Source organism: Peromyscus maniculatus, chromosome 1 (assembly GCF_049852395.1).
Source record: "Peromyscus maniculatus bairdii isolate BWxNUB_F1_BW_parent chromosome 1, HU_Pman_BW_mat_3.1, whole genome shotgun sequence".
NCBI lineage: Eukaryota > Metazoa > Chordata > Mammalia > Rodentia > Cricetidae > Peromyscus > Peromyscus maniculatus.
Window position 1 is genome coordinate 154198212 of NC_134852.1, and position 26898 is coordinate 154225109.

Sequence of the window (26898 nt, forward strand, 5' to 3'; positions counted from 1 at the left end):
CAGCCCAAGACGTCACCGACCTGCTAGAGATAGCCCTGGGAACAGGAGAGGCCACAGAGGAGGAACCACAGCTAGCCACTCCCACACTCTCGGCCACTACAATGTTTTCAGTAGATCACAGGCCCCCACAGCCTCACCCTAAACATGGCCTGCCAGCTGAAAACAGCTGATCAGCCACCTCCCAAGCATTTCCCTGTTGATGGAACAGAACCCATCCAATCTCCACTAGCCTTATGAGAAAATCACCTGACCAGCTTTCAGGCCATCGACCAGCTTTCCCCCTTGTCCAGCTCTCTAGGGACATGGCCGGAGCCTCCATAGGTGGTCAATGGCTTCCCAAAGAGCCAGCTTTAGCCTCCCTTTTTCCAATGGCTTGATCCTAAATACACATAGCCTTTCCTGCTGGACTTGGGGACCAGGTGGGGGCTTCAGGAATGGGCAGGGTATCTAGGGTGTCAATGGTCCCAGAGGTTTCTGTCCACACCTCAAAGCCCCTATGGCCCTTGCTTACTTTTTATTCAGCTAAGATTCCCAGACACCTGGGTTGTGCCAGGCCGAGGGCAAGCCGGGCCCTTAGGGACCCACAGGAGGCAAGAGGGCCATCCCTGGCAACAATGACGAAGGGTGTTGACGTAGTTGGTTTGCCCTCCCTGGAGCTTCACTTTTTTTTCTTTTTAAACAGGGTTTCTCTGTGTAGTTTTGGTGCCTGTCCTGGATCTCACTCTGTAGACCTGGCTGGCCTCGAACTCACAGCGATCCGCTTGGCTCTGCCTCCTGAGTGCTGGGGTTAAAGGCCTGTGCCACCACCACCCGGCGAGCTTCACTTTCTTTAGGGATTGAGTAACACAGGCTTGAGGCAGGGTTAACAGCTTATTCTCAGCTGACCCATCGGGCCATCTGCCCACCTGCAGGAAGTGTGGTCAGGGAAGGGTGTGTGTAAGTGACTAGAGGGACTCCTCAGTGCACCCCATTGTTCACTCATGTACATACTATCCTGTCTTCCCACTTCCCTCCTCACTTACCCATCAGTCCGTCCACCCTTCTCTCCCTCTAACCATCCATTACTCACCTACCTATCCATGTATCCATGTGCCATTCACCCATTTGATGTGTCCATGCATCATCCATCCATCCATCCATCCATCCATCCATCCATCCATCCATTCATGCATCATCGATCCATCCATCCATGCATTCATCCATGTATCCATACATACATCTATCTATCCATCCATGTACCCATGTATCCATGCATTCATCCATCCTCTCATCTACTTATCTACCACCATCCACCCTCTCATTCTCTCTTCTTCGCTCCCTCTATCTTTCCAGTCAGTCAGCTGACCAGCCTGCTTTCCACTTCCTTCTCATTCACCCTACACTCAGACACACGAGGTGGGAGGGGCAGTGACTACCCTGCCAGCATGAACAGACACCCCGCCCCCGCAGCCCCAGTACAATTCAGGTACACACCAGGAGCCAAGGGTTCTAAGCTGACGCCTACAGGCCAGTGGTGGCCCAGCAGCTTCCTACGACCTGCTCAGCAGGAGGCTTCAGCTCTGCAGAGCTACCCTGAAGTCCTGACTCCCATCCTTTGTGCCCTGCCTGCTGTCTGAAGGTCACTGTCACACACTAGGTATGTAGGGGGGGGTTATGCATCTCACAAGCCAGCCAGGTCCCCCGGTCCCAAGATCTGCCCACCTTGCGCCGCTGGCCCTTGTTCTCCACTCCTTTAGCCTACTGGGCTCCAGTCCTGACAAATGCTGAGCTCAAGCCTGCTGAGGGACCTCTGCAGGGCTCTGCTCTGCTCCCTCCGTGTCCCCACCCCTATTGCACAGGCTGGGTTTTGTCACATTCCACTCAGAAGAGCGTCCTCTGCGTGACCACTCTTTGGCTGTACTATGCACATTCTCTGCATAGCACTGGCGGCTCCTAGACACCCTCCCTGGCATTCTTTACTGTTAAAACTCTCGGGCAGGAGAGATGGCTCAGTTGATTAAAAAAAAAAAAAAAAAATGGTTGCTAGACAATCAAGAGGGCCTGAGCTCAGTCCTCAGAACCTGTAACCCCAGTGCTGGGGGGGCAGAGGCATGTGGATCCCTGAGACTGGCTGGCCAGCCCATCCATCTATCAGGCCCCAAGCTAGTGAGAGACCCTGCCTCAACAATCAAGGTGGGGGGCTGGAGAGATGGCTCAGAGGTTCAGAGCACTGGCTGCTCTTCCAGAGGTCCTGAGTTCAATTCCCAACAACCACATGGTGGCTCACAACCATCTACAATGAGACCTGGTGCCCTCTTCTGGCCTGCAGGCCGAACACTCACTGTATACATAATGAATAAATAAAATCTTTGAAAAAAAAAAATCAAGGCAGACGGCTCTGAGGAACTGCACCTGAGGTGCATACACATACGCACACAGGTAGAACCTATGCTTAAAGGTGCGTTCTCTCTGGTTCCGTCTTGCCCACCATGGGATCCCACCACCCGGGACAGCAACAAGTGAGGAAGGTCCTGAGTGGGGACCTAGAGATGTGGGGCTATAGACGATGCTGGCTGAAAGTGTCGGAGTAAAGCTGGGCTCCCTGGACAAGCGTGCCTCCTACGCTGGGCCCACCAAGCCTCCAGCTCAGGGAGGAGCTTTAGAGAGGTGACCAAGGCCTGCTGTCCACAGTAACCGTCAAAGTCACTCCTAGCTAGCGGCTAGGTGGAAGGGGCAGAGTCTGTAGAGTGCTTGGAATGGCTGAGGAATGGCGTGGGAGGCAGAGAGCATCCCACATACAGAGGGCCAAGCTGGGGCCTGCCAGTCTGCACTGGCCCAATGTTCTCTGTTGGCAGGTCCTGGGAGCTCAGCTCTCATGTATGCCCACCCATGAGAGCTTCAGGAGAGGAGGGGGACCAGAAAGAAGACAGGAGGTAGAAGGAAGGGGAGAAGGAAGGAAGAATGGATGAGGAAATGGAATGCGGGCTGCAGCAGCAGAGTCCTGGGTCCTCTGAGTGACTCAGGAGGACTGTGTTGCCCACCTGTGGCCCATGTGGCCTAACCGGGAGGTCTCCCGGGCCTTGACTCTACATATCAAGGTCCAGCCAGACTCTCTAGCTCCTGAATTCTGCTTACCCAAGGCCACTAGAAGCCAAAGTGTGCTTACCCAACTATCCTCTGTGACCAAAGCCAGCAATGCCGCCTTTCAGACCTCATGCCATCTGAACACAGCTGGTCCTTGCCCACAGTTTCCAAAGCCCTCCCTGCTGCAGACGATGCCATTTCTATGTTTAGCTGTGTCTTCCTCTTGCCCTCATGATCCTGAAGTCCAAGTACATGAGGGAGCCCTGTGGGACCTGAGAAGAAAGAACCCAAAGCAAGCATACAACATACCCGCTCGTGCTTGGGTTCATGGGGTGGAGGTCTAGGGTGGTGCCATTTCTGTCCAGGAGGGACCTAGCCTAGAGACCCTGATCCCCTGAAATGGGATCCCACAGAAGGCCAGGCCATGAGGCAGAGGACAGAGCTGGGGCTGGGGAATGGAGTGATAAGCACATATCGCCAGCATCACCCAGATCTGGCCCAGGCCTTGGAAGAGAAGTTTTTGCAGGACAGGAACACAAGAAATCCCAACAGATCGAGGGAAGGCTGGGGAGCCTTCCCCTTTTATAGTCTAAGCCAATCACCTCCAGAGTTAAGGCCATCACCCCTGACTATGCAGTAAGGTGTGGTCCTGGTAGGCTTATTGGGCAGGCAGGAGTGGAACCCACCACCCAGCACCCCTGCTTTGGGAATGAAAGCTTTAATGCAGCTTGGAGTACACCTTGTGACTGCTACGAACTGCCTGTGTTCAGTGTCAGCCAGACCCACTCTTTAGGCTACAGAGGCTGCAGACGAAGCATGGCCACCTGTCTTCCTCCTGCTGGTTCTGACAGAGTGGCTCTGGCCTGGCCATCCAGCCAACCTTCTCTTCGCTCTGACTGTATTAGAGACCACAGACAGTAGGGGCATACAGCCTTCAGAAAGGGGCATTTTGAACTTGGCTTCAGAGCAGAGACATGTGACTCTTAGAAGGACAATGTTCTGAGTAGAGAGGATGGGCTGGACATGTCTGGAACTTTGTGATTTGATGGGAGTACGAGAGGGATGGGGTGGGGATTGGGGTGGACTCCTGACCCACAGGGACAGTGTGGGTATCATGATGCCCAGGCAGGGCCTGCTTGCTGGCAGAGCTCATGGAAAGGGGGGTGAGGGTGAGCCTGCAGGTTCTGCTCTGAGTGTTGCTAGTCTAGGGGCAGGTAGGAGAAGAGAAGGGGGAGCCACCATATCCACCCCAGTTGGTCCATGGCCTTTCTTCTCTCCACCCAGGTAGCTGAGGTGTGCCTCTGCCTCCCCAGGGCCTTCTGTGGGACTCTTCTCCTTCCTTAGAGAATTAGCTCTTCCATAGACTGTTTCCTCGGGCTGCCCATGTTTTCCTACAGTCCGTATGGGATCTGTGCTATGCCATATTGGGCTTGAGTGAGGGGCTCATTCTCAGCCCATCCGACCCCTCAAGCTCTGCTGTGCTCCATGGGCTAGGTAGACACACGGCTAATGTAGAACTTCTGCAGAGAATTAGCTCATGGTGGAAACTGGGCTCAGGAGAAGCTGGAGTTGCTAACTCTCCGGAAGGCTCCTGAAGGGCTCTAGCAGGTCATCAGACCCATCCCTGAGGCTGCTCTTGCAGCTCTTCTGGGTAAAGCAGTGGCTGCCCAGCCAGAACAGGGATAGACACACACCCCTGAGACCCCGATCACCTGTTCCAGACGCTTTCTGGATCCCCCCCCCTCCCGCATCAGTACCCAGGGCTGATGGGCATGGGGCTCTGGGCCCTTGGTGTCATGACAGTGTCCATAGCTCCCACTGTGCTGCTGGGGCCACAGTCGAGGTACATCCATGTAGCTGGGCCTGGGAGCAGCAGGGACTCGGACAGCTGACTGGTGGCTCCCACTCATACCTAAGAGCCACCGTGTGGCTATCTTCCCTTGACTGTAGGTCCTCCTTGTCCCTTTTCTCAGAAAGTCTACTCTCTCCTGACCAGCTGAGGGTCACGGGCCACCTAGGAGTCAGGAAGGTGGCTGGGCAAGGATAAGGGTAGGAGGCAGCTCCGACTCTTACCTTGGCCCTGCCCTCCACACGGGCTCAGACTCAATTTCCCATCTAGAGCATAGAAGCCTGTCTTGGTATCAGGGGTGATGCTGCCTCCCAGAGCAGACAAGGTGGAGGCCATTGTGGTTCCTGCTCCATCAAAGTGTCCACACTTTCCCTGTGGACAAAGGTCTGGAAAATGGGAAAGGACCCCTGCCAGCTGGGACACCTCCTACAGTGGGGTCACCACCACCTAAGCCATCCACTTAATGAGACTACTCCTCCATCTGAGACACTCAATCCCCACCCAATGAGGACATCCCTCCCAGCTGGGTCACCCCACCAAGAAAGAGCCAGCTCACTGCCCTCCGGCTGCCTTCCAAGCAGGGATCTGGCCTCCAAGGCACCACTCCCTCCACCGCTGACAGACGCCCACCTTCAGCCCAAACAATGGGATCTTTGTGGAGAAAGGTCAAGGCCACACAGGAGGAGGCACAGATCTGTAATCTGGGCCCAGGCTCGCCTGAGCCTCCGAGAAGGGATCAACGAAGTCTTCCATTCCCAGACTCCCTTTGAATTCCACCTGCGAGGGGATCGGGCAGTTCTGACCTGGGGACCACGAGAAGGACCCAGCGCCACGGCTGTGTGGCCTCAGCTGGCCACATTCATTTTGCAGCTATGTGTAGAGTCTTTCTCTGAGTGGGGCCTCGAGGTACCTGCAGCAGCCAAGTGCTCTCCCATGACTGGCACTATGGTCTCTGGTTAGCTTCTTCACCCACAACCTCCAGGGAGCTGCTGGAGGGAGGCAGGCCAGGGTCCCTAGGGAGAGGCAAGGCTCCAGCTGCTGGAGCTCTTTATTATGGGTGGAGGCCTCCATCTCTGTGTATGTGCTGATGCTTCTGTCTGAATTTGGAGTCTCATTAAAGCTTATTGGGGGGGAGGGGGTTCAAATCCTTGAAACCAGCTCAGAGGTGAAGGACCATGGCCTCCAAGCTCAGCTCTTCGCATGCTCATTGGAGAACTGACAGACTACAGAATGATAGCAGCTACCACTTAAAGGACCTGTCCTCACCATGTCCTGCCAAGTCCCTGTTGGTCCCACCCAACTGAGAGAAGACTTTGATTTTGGACACAAACCGCAATTGGAGCGATGCTCTCAGGGGCCATGCAAGCTGGCATGGGGGACTCTGGCGGATGAGAGGAAGGACAGGGGACAGTGCAGCCAGGGAGAGGGACCTACCAGGGGTCAAGAAGTCTGCCCCCACTTTCAGGCCAGACTCACCTGAGCCTCCACACCCCGATACAAAAAGAGATGGGAGGAGGGCCAGGCTTCCCAGGGACAGGCAGACACACTTCTGGGAAAAGCTCCACTGTAGAGTCACGGCCGGCCCTGTGCCAAACGGGCATACCTGAGGGGCTCTCAGAAGGGGTGTGGTGTTACAGACACACCCCTCAGCTTAGCTCTCCCACTGTAGTGCCCAGCATACCATCCCCAGTGGGATGGCTCTGCAGGTCATCATCTACCCTGGGTGGGGACTGATGGAGCGACAGGCAGCTGCCACTAGGTCACCCAGCAGGAAAGCTGGGTGAGTGCTGCCAGGAATTGCTTGCTTACCTGGTCTAGCCACTCACTCTCCCCGTGTAGGCTGGACTACCTGGATGGACCACAAGAAGACTGGAGGAGACAAGGTAGCCACGGTCTCTCTTGCTTCCTCTCTAGTAGCACCAGGGACCTGAGGTCCAAAGGGCAGAAACTGACGGTGCTGGTTTTGAGAGGCCTGGACACTGCCCAGACACCCCCAGCGTCTTCTCTCCCACTGCTCACCCCACCCCCCACTGGGGACTCCTGCCTTGGGGAGGCCCATGCTTCCTAGATATGGTGGGCCTGCCTGGACTCTGGACATGGCTTCTGCCCCCTCAATCAGAAAGAAGGGTACTAAGGACCCAGCATGCCATGATCTCTAAGACGGTAGGTGATCTGGCTGGCTGTGTGAGGCTGCTGTCTGAGACCAAAGAGATCACCAGAGAGGTACCTCTGCTGCCTGCTGCCCCCATACCAGCCCTACCATGTGATCTGTGGGTGCCCAGCTGCCTCGCATATCTAGGAGCTGCTACTACTTGTGGGGTGTAACAAAGCTGGGACTGGCCCAGTACCGGAAAGCAAGGTGGGGTGAGGGTCTCTTCACACGTCTATGCATGGCTGCAGCTGGTCCTGTGGCAGGGTCACAAAGTGTACTGACCTTGGAATGTGGTACCTGCCAGAAGGCCCTAGATCAAGTGACCACTGGAGGCAGACACCCTTCTTCAGCTCTGCCTGCTGAGTGTCAAGGGTCATAGATGTGGGACCTTGGAAGTGTTGTGAGGAGGCTAGCCCAAGGTCAAACACATCAGATGTGACCACTCAGGCCCTAGGGGTGCTTGGGGGACAGGGCCGGTGGATACCATGTGGTAACCAAATTCTAGTCTTGCTCCAGTCCTAGCTCTGGATCACCCCAGGGAGGCTTGTACCGTATACCACAGGATATCCCAAGGTTACCCCCCATCTCCCTTGTCCTCTGGTGCTGAGAGGCATCCTGGCTTGAGAGGGCTGAGGAGAGACTCACGTAGTTGTGCGTCTGGGCTGCAGTGGGATTTACAACCAAGAACCAACTATTCAAAAGGCACGAGGTGAACTCCCAAAGACACAGTCCTCTGGGTTCCGCCATTGTGTGGTTACAGGTACTTCATGTTGGCCTGGTCCTAGCTTGGGGCAAACCGTCCTCTCCACTTCCCCTTGACACCCTCCTCTTCAAGAAATAAGGTTCTAGATCTGGGGAGCAAGGCGCCTCTTCCCCAGATGTAATGAGCAATGGCTTCCTCACTTGCTGGAGGGGTAAACTGAGCCCCCTGATCCCAATAGCTATTAGCCTTGCATAAATGTCCCTGAGCCAAGTTGGAGTGTGACTCCTCCCTACCTGAGGGGCCCCTGCCCACCTGGGTTCCCTCTCACCTGGGCGTGGTCAGAGTTCTGGCTTCCTCCATGAAGTGCTTCCGACCGCCCCCCCCCCGCCCCCCGCCATGTCCTTCTGCCCAAGTTTGCAGGGCCCACCACACAGCCCCCTCTGCTGTACACTCCATGGGAGGCTTCCAGAAGGGCCTGGTCATTCTTACCAGAGACATGGAGTGGACACAGGACCAGGGAGCTTCACCACAGCTTGGGTTGGCAGGGGGAGGGGCTACACCGTGAAAGGTGAAATGCCCACAGGGCAAAGCTGTCTCTGTGCACCTAGGTTTGGCAAGTTCAGTCTCATCAACATCGCTTTCCAGAGCCACCCCTGCACGCCTGCCCTTGCTTGCTGAATATGGCAGATGCCAGGCAGGCAGCAGGGCCCCTCCCTTTCTCTACCTCCCCATTGCCCCGGCAGGAGTCTGGGCGCTTGAAGCAGTAAAGACCCTGAAGATTTAGAGATGGCTCAGGAGTTAAAGTATTCACCACGGAAGCATGAGGACCAGAAACCCATGTAAAAGCCAGATGGGTTGGTATCCCACCTGTAATTCCAGCTTCAGAAGGCAGAGACGGATTCCCAGGGCAAGCCATAGGAATGTAAGACTAGCCATGCCCACCAGCTCTGGGTTTGACTGAGACCTTCCCTCAAAATAAATAAATAAATAAATAAATAAATAAATAAATAATAAAACAGGTGGAAAAGCAATCAAGGGTGATTCCTGACCTCAGCCTCAGGCTTCCACAATAAGTGTACATATACACATATTCACATGCACCCCACACATGTGAAAAAACATACATGCACACATGCATAACACACATAAAATGGGGGGGGAGGAGAAAGGGGAGAAGGGCCCAGAGGCTTCTAGCACTCTCTTCTGCCTTCTCTCCATTGGACAGATGTGTTAACTAAGGCACAAGCAAGCACAGAATCACACAGGGCCATGTGGCTGGTCGGTGCAGGGCAGGCGTCACCGGCCCACACACCCTCTCTGGTGACTGCCAGCATCTGTGGGGACCACCAGACCAGGATGGCCCAAGAGAAGAGATTTTGCCACAGACACCTGGGGGCCCATCTCCTTCCTTGCCCTGCCCTGCTCCCTCCAAGAACCCAGGACCCCTCTCCACTCGGTGCTTAGGGGACCCTACTCACACCCCTTCCTCAGGCTTGACTCCACGTGGTTAGCTCCTTTCCATTTTACATACAGGGAAACTGAGGCACGGGGAAAAAGAAGTCAACTGATTCCTACAGTTTGATTCTGGGCTGGGGCACCCCTGCTCTGCCAGCCCCACCTACTGTACTCACCAGGGTCTCACGAGGCTGCGGAGGCCTCAGTCCTCAGCCTCTTCTAATCACCTCAGTTACTGGCTGGCAGCCTGGTGGGGCTGCTGCTGGGACCCAAGCAAGAGAGAGCTGACAGGTAGGTGCAGGAGGGTGACTTCCTCAGGGACCCTTGTGGATGAGCAGCTGTGACAATCCTGGTCCCCATACCCTATGCAGTGGGTTATAACCTTAGCTGGCCCCTCCCTGTGCTTTGTGGGGAAACTGGTTCTGTCAGTCAGGTGAAAGCTACAAACAGTGAGAGCTGCAGGCAGTTCTGACAGGTGGGTGGGGCCCAGCACTGCCAGGTGCCATTCTCCACCACACCCCACCAAGACAGGGATGGTGTTTGTGTGAGGGGTGACCAGCCCGCAGGCCTTGGTTCTGCTTTGTCTATTCACAGGACTCTGAACCCACTCCCCACCCTCAAAGGCCCACAGGTGGGTGCAATGGTTTTTCAGGTGGAAGAATGGGCTGACCACAGGGCCTGCCCTGTCCACTCTGGACTATCTCTATGGATGGCTCAGCATGCTCCCGGGCAGGGGTTCCAGCGACCACTGTGCAGCGGCCCTTCCTCTGTCTTCTTAGCCCAGTTCCACCCTCTCCTCTTCTTCCTTGTCAGAACCACAGGAAGTCCTAAGGCAGCCCCTCCCACAGATACTGTTACTCAGATGGATCAGGGCAAAGATTACTCCCTCCTCACCACAAGGACACATCATTGGTCATTCCACTACCCACCCCAGGGACCATGGCCTGACTCTTCCTCTCCTGAGCAGAGTCCCTGGAGGGGCAGAAAGACAGACCACTTGAATAGTGAACCACGAGGGACACCCAGTCCTCTGCCATGACTGGCCAGTTGCACTGAGACATAGAGGGTCCAGAGACCACCCCTCCCCCGCAGTGGTCCCAAGTCCCCAGAGCCATTAGGGCTAAGAAATGATTCCAGGGGAGAAGTGAGAAAGCCTGTCTCGTCCTTAACGTTCCCAGGCCTAAATTTGGATCTGCACACTGGCATACTGGTCACACTCTGAAAACGACAAGTTCTAAACCAGAAGCACGGCCGCCAGACCTCGCGAGCAGCAGGTGACGGGTGAAAAGAGAGAGACGCTTGCAGGCTGCATTGCAGAGACCATGATAGGCACCTGGTCACACCACCCTCTCAAGCCCTCCCACCCCCAGTAGTTTCACGTACACACGCCTCTGAAGTCTGATGCTGAAGCCCACTATCCCTGGCTTTGGGGACCCTTCCTTAGGAGCTGAAGCCTTCTAGTCACACTACACCCAGGCCCTCAGCCTCCTACTGATGGAAGACAGTTGGTGGGTGCAGGGCCTTCCTTGGCTTTGACATCAGCTGCCCCAAGAGGGGGTGCATGCCTCCCTGGGGCAGCTTTGGCAAAGGACCACAGACAATGACTTAAAGGTTTATTTGCTTATGAAGCTCTGGAGGCCCCAAATCCAAAAATCGAGGTATCAGCTGAATCACAGTACCCTCAAGGACTCCAGGAGAGGGACCTGCCTGCCTTTGCACCTTCTGGGCACCCCAGGCATCTCCTAGCTTCTAGGTGCATCTTTTGACAACTCATTGGTTCTCCATTCTCCCCCAAATCCAGGCTGATCTCCACTAAGGCCCTCATTTACCCATGCAAAGACCCTACACCAAGTGAGATCACCTTCACAGACACCTGGGATGAGGGCTTGGCATATTTGGGGGGAATATGACCTTACATCCTGTAAGGAAGTTCTGGGGCACGGGACCTGGTGGAGTCCTTGGGGTGAGGGGTCAGCTCCTCACCCTGCCTCCACCCTTGGGAGGGAACGCTGGCTGAAAGGAGGCCAGCTGGGGGCTAAGCCTAGAAAAAACACCTTTGTAGAGCCAGCACCAACCAAGTCCTGTAAGGAGTGAGCCATGCAGGGCTGTGGGAGAACAGGATCAAAGGAGCTAGAGGCCAGGGGGTGCTAGGGGAGACTCGGGCAGGGGGTGCTGGGGGAGATGGAGCCTAGGTTCCTACTGCCATGCTCCCCATTTCTCTTCCACTATTATGCCAAGCACTTGCTTCTGTTTCTCTCAGGACGGCAGTCAGAGGGCGCTGCTGCTGTGGTCAGGGCAGGGGAGCCGCATGGCTGTGAGAAGCAATCGAGGAAGCTCCCTCCACAGAAAGCCAATGAAGACCTGGTCTCCAGAATAGACTCCTGGGTCCCCAGGGAGCAGACAGTGCAGTTTGATTTTCCTTGTTTGGATGAGGGCTTTCGGAAGATTTTTTTTTTTTCGTCCCCAAGTAAACCTGCTGATGCAATGGTTGCTGTTTCCTCCCAGATTCCTCTGGGGCAGAGGATCAGACTAAGTGTCTCCAAGCTTAGGAGGGCCCAGGAGGCCCTTGATAGGTAAGCAGTGATCCAGGCCCCCAGAGCATATCCAACATGGCCAGGCTGGCCACTTAACACAGGAGTGTGGGTCCGGAGGGACGAGCTCAGGTCTCCCTCCAGGACAAGACAGTGTGGCATGCTGAGGTTCAAGGCCTGTGCCCAACAAGGCAGAGTACAAGATCCCTCAGGCTACCTCTCCTCCTGGGGACATCTCCCCATCAGTCACACTAGCTTTCCTTCCCAGCTCCTCACCCACTGCCTGGGCAGCCTAGATCTTGCTCCTTTGAGTCTTCACTGCTCTTATCAGTATATAAGATAGCATTTCAGTAAATAAGATAGCACTTTCCCAGGCCAGTCCCCAGCCCAAGGGCTGGGAGGACTGACTGTGGCCATGAACTCATTGTGGCGATGGACTGACAGCAGCGATGGACTGACCGTGGCGATGAGTGGTGTCACTTCCGCAGCACTGTTCTAGGTCCCGGAACCCACCCACTTTCTCCACCAATTCCACCAGCTGGGCTGCAGTGCTGGCTCTTCTTTCATTTCCCTCAGTCCCAGGAGCTCTTGAGCACTGCCTAAGGCGCCCCCCACCCCAAATGTACATCTAAGTCCTAATCCTAGAGGATGGTGTCTTCGGGAATAGGGTGTTTGTAGAGGTAACCAGTTAAGAGGTCACCAGAAGAACTGGGGTCCTTTAGTGACAGAATGGAGACACAGACACAGAGGAGAGGGTGACTGGAAGATGCAGAAGGGCCTGGTGGGTTGTGGCCACAGCTTAGTGGCCCTGGGTCTCCAGAAGCTAAGGAAGTTGGACGGTCCCTCCCTGATGGTCCACAGAGGCAGCCCGCCCCTGTCCCCACCCCGAGGAAAGACTACACAAGAAGGAATTTCTATTGTCTTGATATCCAGTGTCTGGTCCTCTGAGGCGGTGGCTCAGGATGACGACATACCAGGTGGGGGAACCCTGGCTGAAGGGAGTGGACACTCCCCACCCCCAGTGTGTGGCATTAGAAGCCTCCGCTCCCAGCAACACAAAGGCCTTAGAAAAGCCACTGCTGTGCAAGGTGACCCACCCCTGCACTCAAATCCAGCTGTATGTACGGCCTGCCCCATCTCAGGGGCTCCCCAACAGCCCCTAGCTTCTCCCCACAAAGAAAAGCAGGCTAGAGGCGAGTTCTTATTCTGATTCCCTACTTAACACTAGACTGGATCTCCTGCTCCTCTTGGGTCCACTGCTGCACACCTGCCTGGCATAACCCAGGAGGGAAACCAACATGCCTTAGAGAGCGGGTGCTGGTGCTGCAGGTGCCGTGCCATGCCCAGGAGTCGGGTAGTTCTCAGGCGGCATGGCACACTGAGATGGCTGAGTTCCTAGCGGTCAGGATGCAGACCATTCTCTCCCAGTTCCCACAGGCGGGGCTCCTGGCCTGGTCAGCTCCTGGCCCCTGCCCACTCCTGGGGAAAGGCTCACACCCCGAGCTCCCAGAACCAGCCCCGGAAGCCCCTCTTTATTCCCTGCCAGACTAGATGTGTTCCTGCCACCTGCATTTCCTGATGACGCTGGCAGCTTGGGTGGCCTCACCCAGCCCCGTCAGGGAAGCATGAGACCTGCCCTTGATGCCCTTCTAGTCTCTTGATGCTGTCAAGGAAAAAGGCTCTGGCTCTCAGGCCCCCAACCCTGCTCCCACCTCATCTGTTAGAGACAGTGGTCCTGACAAAGCCCATGGTGGATGAGCTAAGTTCAGGAGGCTGTTCCAGTGCCTAGGAGTGTTTGGGGCTAGCCTGGACTACATGGTTAAAAAAAATGACAAAACAACTCTTAAAAATTATAAAAAAAAAGAAAAAAGAAAGAAAAGAAAAAAGATAGTAAAGCATTCAGTAGCTACAGTATAGATAGGCATACTGTTCCTGAATGTGATTTAATTAGCTATGTGGCACATAAGATGCTAGCCAAGTGCAAGGGCACATACTTGTACTTGGAAAGCTGAGGCAGGAGGATCCTGAGTTTGAGGCTAGCCTGGGCTAGACAGTGAGACCTAAGTGGTTGGACCACCTTGGACTACCCCTTCATGAGCAGGACTCAGTAGCAACGTGTGGTCCTCCCAAGTTAACACATACTGTTCAGCCACATTCCTCCATGGCTTCCTCACCCTAGACAGGTCCCTAGGGCCTCCAGTGCAGCCCATCTCAATACTGTGGCTAAGCAGGTGTTCCCTTCCTCCCTCACGACTCCACGTGTGTCCCTCAGGAAGCTGCAGTGCTCAGTCTAAGGGGACAACCTTCCCTGAATAGAGAAGCCTAGGTCTTGGGCCAAGACGCCCCTACTAGAACCCCCAAACAAGCTCTCAAGACTTGCTCACATTTCTAACACCACCATTTATCTGGTTTCCCAGGCAATAGCAGACTTAGCCCCTCCCACAGGAAGTTTAAGAAGTTTGGAGCAGCCGCATAGGCACAATTGTAGAACACTGTAGCATCTCCATAGAGTCTAGTATACCACTGTGTGGGAGATGCTACACTGTGCAAGTTCCAACCCCAGCCCTGTGTGGGGTGGTGACCTGGGGAAGCTCTTGTCACCTCTGAGCCTCAGTGTCCCCATCTGTAAAAGGAGATGACAATAGTGTCTACTGCTTAGAGTTATTTTAAGCACGAGCAGAGATTAGTCACTAAAAGGCCTACAGGGTGGGGGGATGTGCTGTTGGCAGTGTTTACGTGGCATGCATGAAGCCTGGGTTCCATCCCCAGCACCTCATAAACCAAGTGAGGTCTACATGCCTGCAGTCCCAGCACTCAGGAGGTAAGATGTGGGAGCCCACAGAGGTTTCCTACTGAGATCTGAGCTCGCTTTACCAGGCCTGTATAAGAGGATGATTGGACTACGGGCCTGGGTACCAGGTGTTTGGAAGGGTCTACACTTGGCTGTATCTAGCAAGGGGGAGATCTTTTGCCTCACACTGTGGCATTGTTATAAAATGCCCTTTTGAATAAAGTTCTGGACCAGTAGATTTTGATCCAGGTCCTCCCGAAGCTATCCTGTGTTTCTGTCTTTCCTCTCATCAACTAGGTCTCTCTTTCTACCTGATATTTTCTTATCCCTCCCTTCTCAAGAGTACCCTGGAAGAAGTGGGGGAAGGTCCCCCACAGTAGGAACAGGAGATCAGCAGTTAATAGTTATCTTCAGCTATATAGTAATTTTGAGGCCAACCTGGGCTACCCGGGACCCTATCTCAAAACACATTTTTAAAAAGTAAATAATTTTTTAAAAAAGCCAAAAGGGCCTACAAAATAACCCTAGTCATAAAAAGTGGGTTATTTCTTTAATTTTCTTATTATGTAGTTAGCCCTGGGTGTCCTGAAAGTCCATATGCAGACTAGGCTGGCCTTGAACTCACAAAGATCTCCTTGCCTCTCTCGGCCTCCTCAGTACTGGGACTAAAGGTGTATGCCACCACACCCAGCAAGAAGAGGATTGTTCCTCATGTGCACCTAAGTTTACAAGGAACTGAGTAGTACATGGTGCCTTTACATCAATCTACTTCCACTGAGCATGGAAGAGAGTTCAAACCTTGGATCCCAATAGGGCTAGCAGTGTGATCTGGGGAGGAAAAAGTTCCAGTGCCCCGAAGAAGCTCCTAGGGTCTACAGTGGCTGATGACAAACACGGGCATCCTCACTGGGATGAGGCTCCAGGGACGATGAACGAGCACTATCAGTGGGTACAGGCGCCTGCTGGGGGTACACGGCTTGTTCCCTGCACAGGCAAGATTTGCAAATAAATGGAAAACAGACACAGGTTAAAAATAACGCTCGGGGTGAGGGTGGTTATTTGTGTGCGGTCATTCATTAAACTGCAGTTTACACCAAGGGGAAGTTCAGGCTGCCGGGAGACACAGACCCAAGTTGGGAAAATTCCCGAATGATCCACGTGGCCAGGCCACAAGGGATGGGCAGTTGTCCACCGTGGCTGCCTGGGAGGAGCCTCCAGCTTTCCCCTTACACTGCACTGGAGTTCTGAGCTTCTAAGAGCACAGACTCTGGCCGCAGGAAGTCCTAGGCTGTCTCCCTCCTCTTCCATATGCAACATCCGCTGGAGCACCAGGGCTCTGGAAACCTCAACTGCCCACGGGTGCAAAGGACACTCTCCCAAGGTCTACAGACAGTGCCTGATGAGGGAAACACAGGGAACCCAGGGAAGACCCCAGACCCCTCATTGCCAGTGAAGGGCCTTAGGGGTATGTGACCTCCTGACACAGAGATTACTTAGGAAAGGCATAGCACTAATGGCCCTCTGGCCTTTGGATCCTGGCCTGGGAATCTATGATTGATAGGGGAAGTCAGCCTTGTGGTGGAAATGACCAGTGAGAGACAGGACATGACCATGGAGCCTCACTGGCCCTGTACATGGGACAGCCTGTCCAACACACTTCTTGCTTGCTCTTCCGGGGTGAGTCCTGAGTAGTTAATGCTTGGGTCACCTAAAGCTTGGTCTGTGGCCAGCTGAGCCTAGGCTTTCTGGGCAGACATAAAACAGCCACAGTTTGAACAGGTAAATGCCGAGAACATTTATGCTATGTGTTGATGGGTACAGATGGGTTGATGGGCTATAATCACACCACAGCACATGAGCAAGGCAATGTGGCACCACAGGAGGCCACAGCAGTGGGTTCTGTGCTATCTCTGGCTCCATATGGACCCTGTAGTCCATCAGGCAGACTGGCCTCTTCTGGATTCTCAGGGCCTCAGGGAAGGTCAGGCCAATTTTTTGGTTTTTAATTAACAAAATGTATTGGCCAATTAGAAATGCTGGAGGGCCTGGCCAGCATCTGTGGGAACAAGCTTTTATTCTGCAAGCTGGGGGTGGTGGTGGTGGTGGTGGTGGTGGTGGTGGCATGCTCCCTCTCAAATCCTCTCTCTAAATGGATAAGAGAAATTGGAGTCTTCTTGGACAATAGATGGATGTGGTAAGTGGAGCCCCCAGGGCCAGGAGAGTCAGGAATGAATGCCCTTAGCTGGAAAGTAACCACATCCCAATGGGCTACTGATGGGCACCTTTAACCACCTATTCCTTAGAAGATCTTTACAGATGCACCAGGGAGACCTGGACACAGTATTCCAGCCAGAGAATGGAAGCAAACGAGACATTTCCACGCAAAGCGAGGAACACAGCCGGCTCTGGAATCACAGAGCAAAGGGGCCGGCCGCCCTGGCTGTGCACCACTTTCTGCAGGTGCTGAGATGCAAGGAGAAGGGAGGGGTGAGCAAAATGAAATCCCAGCACTCCAGAGGCTAAGGCAGGAGGACTACTGTGAGCTCAAAGCCAGCCTGGGCTACAGAGTGAGACCTTGTCTCCCAAAACCAAAACAAACAAAATGACAGATCCAGAATGGACCGTGTATAAAAGAAGGCAGAGGATGGTACCCACTCCTGAAGGTCCATCTTCCACAGCGAAGGCAGAGAAACCATGCTTGCGGACGCCTGAGTCACCTGAGGCTGCAGGCCCTGGGGAAGGCGCAGCAGCTGAGGGACTGCACAGGGCCCTCCCTTCCTCCCTCAGCAGCGCGACTCTGATCTCTCAGAACCAACCTGGAGCAAACACAGACAAGCATAGGTGCCTTGCTAACACTGGTTTGCTATGACTCGGGAGGCTGGCATGGCTTCTATTATTTTATGTGGCTTCTGTGTTTAAATCTTTCAAGATGTTTAATTATTAACCAATGTTTTTATTAATGAAAGGAAGTGTTTCTCTCCATTCTGAGAAGCCCTGCCATTTCTAAACAGAACTGTAGCCTGGCCGGGCCCTGCACTCATGGTAGACCTAGTCCATGTTCTTGCCAACTCCTCTTAGCATCTCCATGAACCGGACAACATGATGGCCCACTGCACAGGCCAACAAGGAAACTGAGGTCTGGACAATCAGGGCCACTTGGGGAAGGAGTTTCCATGAAGTTTACTGGATCCATGTTCTAACTGCATGGCACCTGGCACTCATGACGTCAGACTGCCACTCAGAGCCCATGGGTCAGAAGTGAGTGAGTAGCTGCAGAGAGTGTCACAGCCTTCTGGGGCACATGGCTTCATGGCTAAAAACAGTCCAGAGTCTATATGCCTCTGTACCCAACAAGACACCTCAACCACACAGACATGTCACACAGCAACCCTGTGACACTCGCTGGCTAGCGAGAAAAAAAGAGTGGGCTCCACTAAGCCTGGATAGAAGGAGGTGGGGGCCAGCAGCAAGGAGATCATGGCCCATTCAAGTAGGTGTGTCTAGCCTTTGACATTGAGACAGGACACTGCCATCTACAAAGTTCACACTGGAGAGCCACACAATTGAATTACAAAACAACAACAACAAAATCCAAACTCATGCCCCACCCCAAACACAGTGTTTTAAGTACGTTTTATACAGTTTTGTCTTGGGCTACACTTATTACAATCCTCAGTTGCATGAGATGTATGGACCATGGGTTAGACATGTCTGAAAGAGGGATAAGGGAGGCCTGTGAGATGGCTCACTTGCCAGCAAGCCTCACAACCTCGTTAAATCCCTAGAACCTACACGGTAGAAGGAAATAACTAACTCCCACAAGCTCAGACCCCACACGTGCTGTGCCATGTTTCCTCCCCGCCCCACAAAGAAAGGAAAGGGCTGGGGCACACATCTTCAATCCTAGCAACCAAAAGGCAAAGGCAGGCAGTGCTTTGTGAGTTCGGGACCAGCCTGGTCTTTATATGGAGTTCGAAGCCAGCCAAAACATTTAGTAGTGAGACCCTGTCTCAAAAAAAAAAAAAAAAAAAAAAAAAATGAAAGGTCTATCAAGTTAGACTAATGAAGGACCACCCTGAAAAAGGGGTTAGCCTCCACTGATGGGATGCCACAAGACACGGGTGATGTGAACCAAGTATCAGTACTAAACCTGCCCCAAACTTCTTGCATCTACTACACACTTGCTAGGCACATTGGGTCAGTGTCGCACACAGAGACAGGGGCATGCTTTCCAGCCAGGGAAGGACATCTGTGAAGACAGAGAGATGTAGGCAGCAAGAAGCCCAGCTAAACCAGTACCATGTTCAAGGAAGGTCCACAGGGCCAGGCCCGTGCTCAGTCTGGTTGAGTGGGCACATGGCCACGGGCACCAGCTGCCCTGAGTCATACTGAAGGTAGTGCCGAGTGAGGGTGACTGTGCCCCTGGCCATAGGGTCCACATGCCTCACTCTTCTATCTTCTAAATGAGATTATAAAAATGTGGCCCAGGCAGCCCAACTCAAGTTCTCCTGGGAAGGTGGGCACTGGTTATGGTGGGCACCATCAGCGAGGGCTTGTACTGGGAAAGAGTCCTGGGATACATGCAGGGGAGGGAGGGCAGCAAGGAGGTGGGCCCCATCAGCCTGGACTCATGGAGTCCAGACCAGTGGACAGGCACTCTTAAGCAGCCCACCCAGGCTGTGCACACCAATACCACTCCTTGGGTGTCAGTCATCAGCAGGAACATCCTCTGTCCCCATTCCCCACAAGACCCTCTATAACAGCTTACCTGCCTGGCCAGCAGGGATGACCAGCAGTGGCCCCTGGGATGGGACCAGCCACCAAGCCCTGTCCTAAGCAGCCTCACCCTTGGGTTAACATGCTGGGGCTGAATTTCTAGGTCAAAGGAAAAGTCTCTTTATATCCCAAACTCCCCATCAGTATGTAGCCAAGTGCCCTCCTCTTCCCAGCAGCCTCCCCTGCCCTTTTGGGACCTGCTTTCCAGGGACTTGTCATTCTGTTGCTATTCAGAGGCAGAATCTAGGCCTCTCGGCAGCTGGGGCCCACGCGTCCCTGCAGGTGCCAGGCCCAAAGTGGAAACCCAGCATAGCACCACAGTGGGTGAGGGCTCCCTTCAAAGCCGGCTGCTCCGTCCCTCTGCCCACAGAGGTCAAGGGGCGCCACAGGGCATCAGGTAAAGGCTTGTTGCTCACGCTGCTACCTGCTTTTTACATCTGCCTCTGTCCTTTCCACTCTGTCCTGGCGCAGGGACTACAGGATAGGAGGGTGGGGCTATGGGAAAGTGGGCTTTGCCTCTGACAGCAGGTCCATCAGCCACGGGGAGGCCACACACACAAGGCTGCACGTGCAGTAGGCTGGAGAATGCTGAGGGACACTGAAGACGCATCTGTCTGTGCCAGTGTGTGAGAGCCGGTGCGGGGAGGGAGTCAGGAGCAGCTTTCAACTCTTCAGAATAAACACGATGTGACTCTAATGATAGAAAATGGCTCAAGGAGCCGTGCAGATGGCGCTCTGTGGAGAGCCTCTGCTTTGGGGGTGCCCAGCTGCACTCTAAGTGCCTGCCTGGACGTCATGTGCTTACAGGAGTCCCTGGATCTGCCGGTTAGGGGACAGTGTCAATGGAGAGGGAGCCTTAAGAATAGAGAAATTGAGGCCAGGTGAAGGGTAATCTTGCATTCCTGGGTCCCCATCAAATGAGAGCTGGGGTACTGGCAGCCTGCACTTACCCAGGGAAGCCTGGGGAAGGGTGGAGTAACCAGGGCCCCGGAGCAGGCATGTGGAGCTCTGGAGGAAACAGAGGGTGGTACCTAAGGACTCAGCGCTTCCATCCCCTTCCCATAGCCAAGTCTTCTCAGGGGACAGGACATGCTCCAGAGGCCAGGATGGCCTGACAACTGTCACCATCCCTGTCTGTCATCTTGGAGACTGAATACTAGCTCTGGTACCCAGGTCTGGGCTAATGAAAAGCACTGATATTGTTAGGCAACTGTGGATCAGAAATAAAGACGCCCCGGTTCTCTAGGCTTTGGATCAGGGAGTCTCACTGGGCCTGCTCCGTGTGAGGATTCTGTGTGCTGGGATCCCAGCTCTGTAGGTGATGGCAGGCATTCTCTAGAAGGTGGGAGCCAAACAAGCCCCCCTCGCATGGAATCACTGCCTCTTCACAGATTGGCTGTCCACCACCCACAGACACAGCTCCGGACAGCTAGGGCAGAGGCTAAGGTCAAGAGCAGATGAGAGCTGTAAAAAGGAGGGCCGGGAAGGTCCTGAGTAGAAGCAGGGTCCACTTGGGATTCCACTTGCAGAAGGCGGCCCATGGTGACAGCAGGTGGGACTGTCGAGGGAGATGATGGCTGGAGGGCGGACATCTTTGATTGGGAAGTTAGGGAATATACAAGTCACTCACCACACAACGGCTGATGGTATTGTGTGAGCCCAGTGACACACACAAGGACAGGTAACTTGGAGACAAAAAGAGCATCATGGCAGAACACTTGGCTCACAACATTTCTGTAAGGTTCCCACGGCCAGGCCTTTCCATCCACTCATGCCACTCAGGCCCCTGTGAGTCTGAGTCCAGGAACTGTCCCAGGGATCTGAGCAGCCTGGGTGGTTCTGGCATTTGGGATTGTGGCTGGTTGGAGGGGCCAAGGGTGGTCCAGAGCTGAGCACTCCCTCACTGCCCTGGTTCACCCCTCCAGAACAAGAAACACGGGCCTTCTCTGTCCCTGCCCCATAGGCCTGAACCCCCTGAATGAAGGTGACTTTCCGATGTAGCTGAGCATAAAGCTTGTTGTGTAAACTGGAAACCTGGCCTTCCTTCTCCTCCCCCCACCTCGGCCCCCACCCGCACCCCTGTGCCTAGTGGTCAGCCTCAGAGTCCTCTACCTCTGCACTCTTAGGGAAGCGGCCTGGCTATGGGCCACAGACCAGACCCTGAGAGGTGCCTGGCTTCCCTCCCACCCTGGAAACGAAGAAAGACGGCAGAATTCAGACAAGGAAACCACTTCCTAGGCCTGATCCTTTCTCTTAAGGGACCCGAACTCTCCACATTGCACTCACCCAGAGAGTGTGCAGGCATCTCACTGCCATCACTGCCCAAATGCCACTGCTTGTATTCCTGCTCATGTTCCCCAAGTTGGGTGTGTCGGGTCCTGGATGTAGTGGGTAGCTGTTTGAGGCATGCCCTGAAGCACTGCCTCTCATGAGGCAGCTGTAACTGTTACACCTGCCTATGACTTTGAGGTACCGGCCTCTGGAGTGTGGCCACTGGGGACCCTTAAGACCTGGGATGCAGGTACGCACGCCCCTCTTGGCTACCTCGTGGTTCTGGACACTGAGATCTTAGACCAAGCCGTTCAGCGTGGGGCATAGTTCAGCTTTCCCGGACCCCATGCTAAATCTCCCGTGATTGTGAGTTTACCCCCAAATAAATTCCTTTGATCAAAAAAATAGACTCCATGGATTAATCCCAATACCTGGAGGCCTGGTTTCTCCCTGTGCAGGTACTCTGTGTGCCCACCTACTCCTGGAGAGACACTGTTTCTGCTGTGACCTCACAGACAGCGTGGCCTGGATGGGTTTCCAAACTCCCCAGGCGCTTGTCCAGGGAAAGTGATTCCACACCAGGCCAGCAGCAGGACATCTCTATGTCTCTACTTAAGTTATGAACCCCAATAAGTTAATTCTCTTCTGTCTGGCTTTGAGGCAGGGGCAACAGCCACCAGCACACACCACATAGGAATATAGATGTCTTCTGCTCCAAGGCTAATCTGCAGAAGTTGGTCCTAATTCAGAGGCTGCAGCTGGGAGGCATGGATCACACACAATACCGAAGCAGATCTCTTACCTCCTGATGCTGGGGAGGTAGGAGCGGGAGAGGCAAAATGGGCAGCTGGCCTCAGACTACCAACTTCCAGGGATCTCCTTTCCAACCTCACACAAGCACAGAAGGCTTACTGTGTGCCAGGCCCTGGGAATTGAGCCTGGAGCTCACATTCAGACAGCAGAGAACGATGATAGGTGACAGTGTCCTCCCCCGGGCTACCTCTGGCCCAGCTGTTCTCGGCATATTCAGACATCCAATTAAATAAATCAAGATAATTTCAGATATAGCTTCATGCTGCTAAGAAGGAAACGCAAGATCCAGTGAATTGAAAACAGGCACTTCAGGACAGGGACAGAGGGTATCTCAGAGAAGCAACACCCTGGCGGAACCTGGATCAGATGGAGCTCACCACGTTCAGATCCGTGAGAAAGCTGGCCACAGAGAGTACAGTCATGCAAGGCCATGGGGTAAGAAAACCAGGCATGTGGGCGAGTCCCTGGGAGTGGGCAAGGTGAAAGTAGAAGACAGGGACCAGGGGGTGGGTCCCTGGGGACCATGGACTTACCCAGAGATCCATGGTGAATAGAAGGGCTCTGAGGGGTCAAGTTACATGAACACACACACACACACACACACACACACACACACACACACACACACCTATGCACCTTGGCAGTGCTAGAGATGGAACCCAGATCCTCCCAGAACTGCGTAAGTGCTCCGATTCTAAGTCCAGGTTATAAAGGCCACACTATTCCTGGCTGGGTGACTAGATGTGATAGAAAGGGAGAGCCTCTGAGCTGAGGAGCAATGAATCCCCACGCAGGAGTGGGCAGGTGGGAGGCTGGGAAAACCCTGTAAGGCTTGAGCTTACAGCCTGGGTGACTCTGAGCCTCAATCAAAGGCTATTGTGTATTCTAGGCCCTTCTACACTTGTCATTCTGCATTGGCTGGCCAGGCTCCTGTCTTGAACTGTAAAGGCATTCTCTTATGTCTTAATGACCTGGATGACCTTGGCAAGGCTGTGTTGACCACAGCCACCCTAGGGGTCTGATTGGGTGGCTCCCAGGCCTTTCTCAATGGCCTTCAAGCCCCCCACCCTCCCATAGCTCTGTCATCACCCTTGCAAGGATCTCCTCTCTAGGTCCCCAAACCAGCTCGGTCCTCTTCACATGTGAGGATTCCCCAGCTAGCTGTATGGACAAAGAGCTCTAAGTTGGAGCCTCTGTTTCACCCCAGTGGCATCCCAAGCCCTGTCCATGACTGCTGCCAGTCCCCTCAGCTTAGATGCCAGAACAAGGCGACCTGTTACCCACGTGTGCATTCTCCCATGTCCTGGCTTGGGAACTGTAAACAAAGACAATGATGTGATCCCAAGTCCAAGGCCTTTGTACTTGACCCCAGGCTCAACATTCCTTATCTATGCATACATCTCAAATAAATGGCTGATAAACCCTCAGGGATCTGGGCAGGTTGTGAATTCTTTGTCTTTGAGCTGAAGACTCAGCACACAGGGAACCGTATTTTTTTTCCTACAGGCCAGCCTTCAACAGGGACAGGGCATCCCAGGGCAGGCAGTAAGACTTTCAGTGGGCCGCCTGTGGAAAGGCCAACTGCACTGTCCTGCCCCACCCAACACTCTAGGTGCTCACCAGGGCTGCCTAGCCAACCCCGCAAACAGCCCGCAGTGGCTCCGGGGAGGGATCTGAACCCAGCAGTCCTCTGGGCTTAGGGTCATTTGTACCACTATCTTGCAGTCAGAATTCAAGCTCCTAGGCCTCACTGGGAGACCCACACGTTTCCGAGAAGCAGCCCCACGCTCAGAGCCACCCTCGTTTTCAACAATAAATGGAAATGAAGGTGGGACACTCCCCTACTACCTGAGCAAGCTCGGCACCTGTGTGTCAGGAGTGGCGTGTGTCTACTTGCTTATGGCTGAACCACGGAACGCACAGATGGCTTAAGTCCCCAATACAGCTGCCAGACACAACACTTGCCAGCCACGTGCCATTTCTGTCCCCCCCCCTCCCCCCCCTCGTGCGTGGCATGTCAGATCGCTATTGTAGCTCAGAGAGCTTCTTGGAAGAAGCCTGGTGTCGGGAGAAACCGACCCTGGACAGCTCAGCCAGGCAGACACAATCGGGGAGGAAGGAATGCTTTAGGCATCTGGAAAGCGCCCAGAGCCAAGCTCTGAAGGACTTAGACCCCTTGGCTAGGAAAGAGAACCCCTCTGACATCCAGGATGTGCTGCTGGGGTTAGGCCTCAGCACAGCAGTCTCCCTGAGACAAGGCACTGCCCCGTGGAGGAGGAGCCTCACCCAGCTGCTTCACCCTTCTCTAAACACTGCCTGGCCAGGCCAACCAGACAGGGGCAAACACTTGCTTCCTTGGCACCCCGGCCTGGTGCTAAAGGGCCCCACTACACTGCCTCATACACGTGCAGGCAAGACAATAGATCCGCAGTCAGGAGCCTGAAAGGGACAGCCAGATGTCACCACTTGCTACCCAGGTCACCCTGACTTGTCTGACACCTGCAAAGCTCTCTGGGCTCCTCTGGAACCCCAGCAAGTTCAAATGTCAGCAAGTACCCTCACCTCCACCCCTTTCCCCACTTGAGCAAAGAGGGCCAGGAAGGTAGGAAGGACAGACAGCCAGCCACTTGGCTGTTATTAGCAGGGGCATGTCTTCCGGGGGTGGGGGTGGCGGTGGCTGCTGGATTCACTCAGGACAAACAAACTCAAAAGTGCGGTATCCGCCCCCAAGGGTCTTGTCTACTCCAGGCCCTGATGCTGCCGCTCTTGCTCCTGTGACCTGACAAGGGTGTCTGGCAGAGGCTGGAGCCAAAGGCAGACACATATAGGAATCTTGAAGTACAGACAAGTGGATGGCAAGTCTCCAGGGGAGACCCCAAGATGGTGAAAAACAAGAAATTCAAACCAGTGGTTCTAGAAAGTCCCTCCCAGCTAAACGCCCAGCCTGGCCCAAGGTGGGTGAGGGGTGAAGCAGCCCCCTTGTCTCTGGAGGGGGTGTCTACCCACACCCCTAGGAGCCACTCACAACTGGGACTCCAGGGACTTGGACCTAAAGAACCAGGATGTCTGGGTTGGGAGGCAAAGCCAGGCTGGACTTGTAGCTGGGAGGGGCTCAGGTCCTACCCCACCCCAGTCCCTGAAACCCCCAAGTCATCTCAACAATGCCAAGCTCCCTCCCTTCCTTTAGGGGCTCAGTCCTATGGATGGAGGCCATGGGTGGACAGAGTCCAAGGACAAGGTGGGGTCAGCAGCCACTTGCTCTGCGGACCCTGCCGAACCATCCTGGGAATCAAGCCAGAGACCTGAGATCTCAGACCTCTTAGATACCAATTCCCTGATATGGCTGGGCTTGGGGTACAGACTCCTCCACTCCCAGGGTCGGAGGCAGCCAGACCTTCCCACCCACTCGCCTGGTCCTGACTCCTTTAAGCCCCACCAAGTGGGAAGCGGGGCTGGGCATGCCGCACCCACACGCGGGCCTCACCCGACACCCAGAAGTCCCCACACACACGGGATCCCCAGCCAGGCGCTGTTCCCCGTAGCGGCTGCTGCCAGAGTCTACCCGGCTGCATTCAAGGGGCTCCCAGATCAGCCCGTGAGGGCTCCCTGACCCTCACGCCGGCTCCGTGGCCCTGGAGCTTCTCAGGCCTGCTGAGTCCCCTCCTGGCCTTCCCGGGCCTGTCCACCATCCTTATCCCTCCCGGTGCCCAGCAGCGCAGCTCCTACCGTGCCGGTCGCGCTCAGTGATCGGGCCGGGCCGGGCCGCGCTGGGCCCGCGAGGGGCTCAGCTGTCGCCGAGCAGCAGGAAATACCAGAGGGCTGATCCAGGCGAGGCGGAGCGAGGGAGCGGAGGGCGGAGGAGGGAGGAGGGAGCGGCGGACGCAAAACCCCGGGCGGACGGAGGGCGGATCGGCTGCTGGGGAGACGCTCTGGGGATCCAGTCCCTGCCTGGAGCCTCCTCCTCCCTGGTGCGCGCTGGGGACATAGGAATCCTTAAGTATAGACAAGTGGGTGGCACCTGCGCGCCAGGGCTGGGGACACCGCCCCACAAATAGCCAGAGGAGGGGAGAGTGGCGGTAAGCCGGGCTAGTCTTGTGGGAGGGTCTTCTATTTGAGGAGTGTACCTGGGTGCGGTGCATCCTCCCTTCTCAAAACACAAGAAGATCCCCAGAAATCAAACCTACTGCTCTTGTCTTACACAGGGGTCAAGGGCACCCCTTGATCCCCATTCGTGATTCCCACTACACTTCTTTCAGGATGCCTGGGCTGAGAATCTGACCCTTGGGGCTAGAGAGGTGGCTCAGAGGTTGAGAGCACATGCTGCTCTTCCAGAGGACCAGAGTTCCGTTCTCAGCACCCAGATAAGGCTGCTGCTCAGAGCCACCTGTAACTCCAGCTCCAGGAGATCTGACAACCTCTTTTAGCTTCTACTGGCACCCGCACCCATGTGACACACGCACAAACAGAAATAATAATAATTAAAAGACCCCATTT

The 26898-nt window shown here is 54.6% G+C and overlaps 1 protein-coding gene across 4 annotated transcripts in view; it reads right to left on the minus strand.

Moving 5' to 3' along the window:
• Nucleotides 1–26898, minus strand: part of Osbpl5 (oxysterol binding protein like 5) — a 57353-nt gene that overhangs the window by 29653 nt on the left and 802 nt on the right. The window contains exon 1 of one of the 4 annotated variants that reach the window (XM_006977315.4): nt 26131–26266. The exons of 1 other annotated variant lie outside the window; for it this stretch is intronic. The gene's annotated coding sequence lies outside the window, so the exon portion shown is untranslated. Of the gene's footprint in view, nt 1–9398; nt 9420–26130; nt 26267–26898 lie in introns of those variants that run through there. 2 more of the 4 variants (XM_076555815.1, XM_076555820.1) reach the window with 2 other exon arrangements.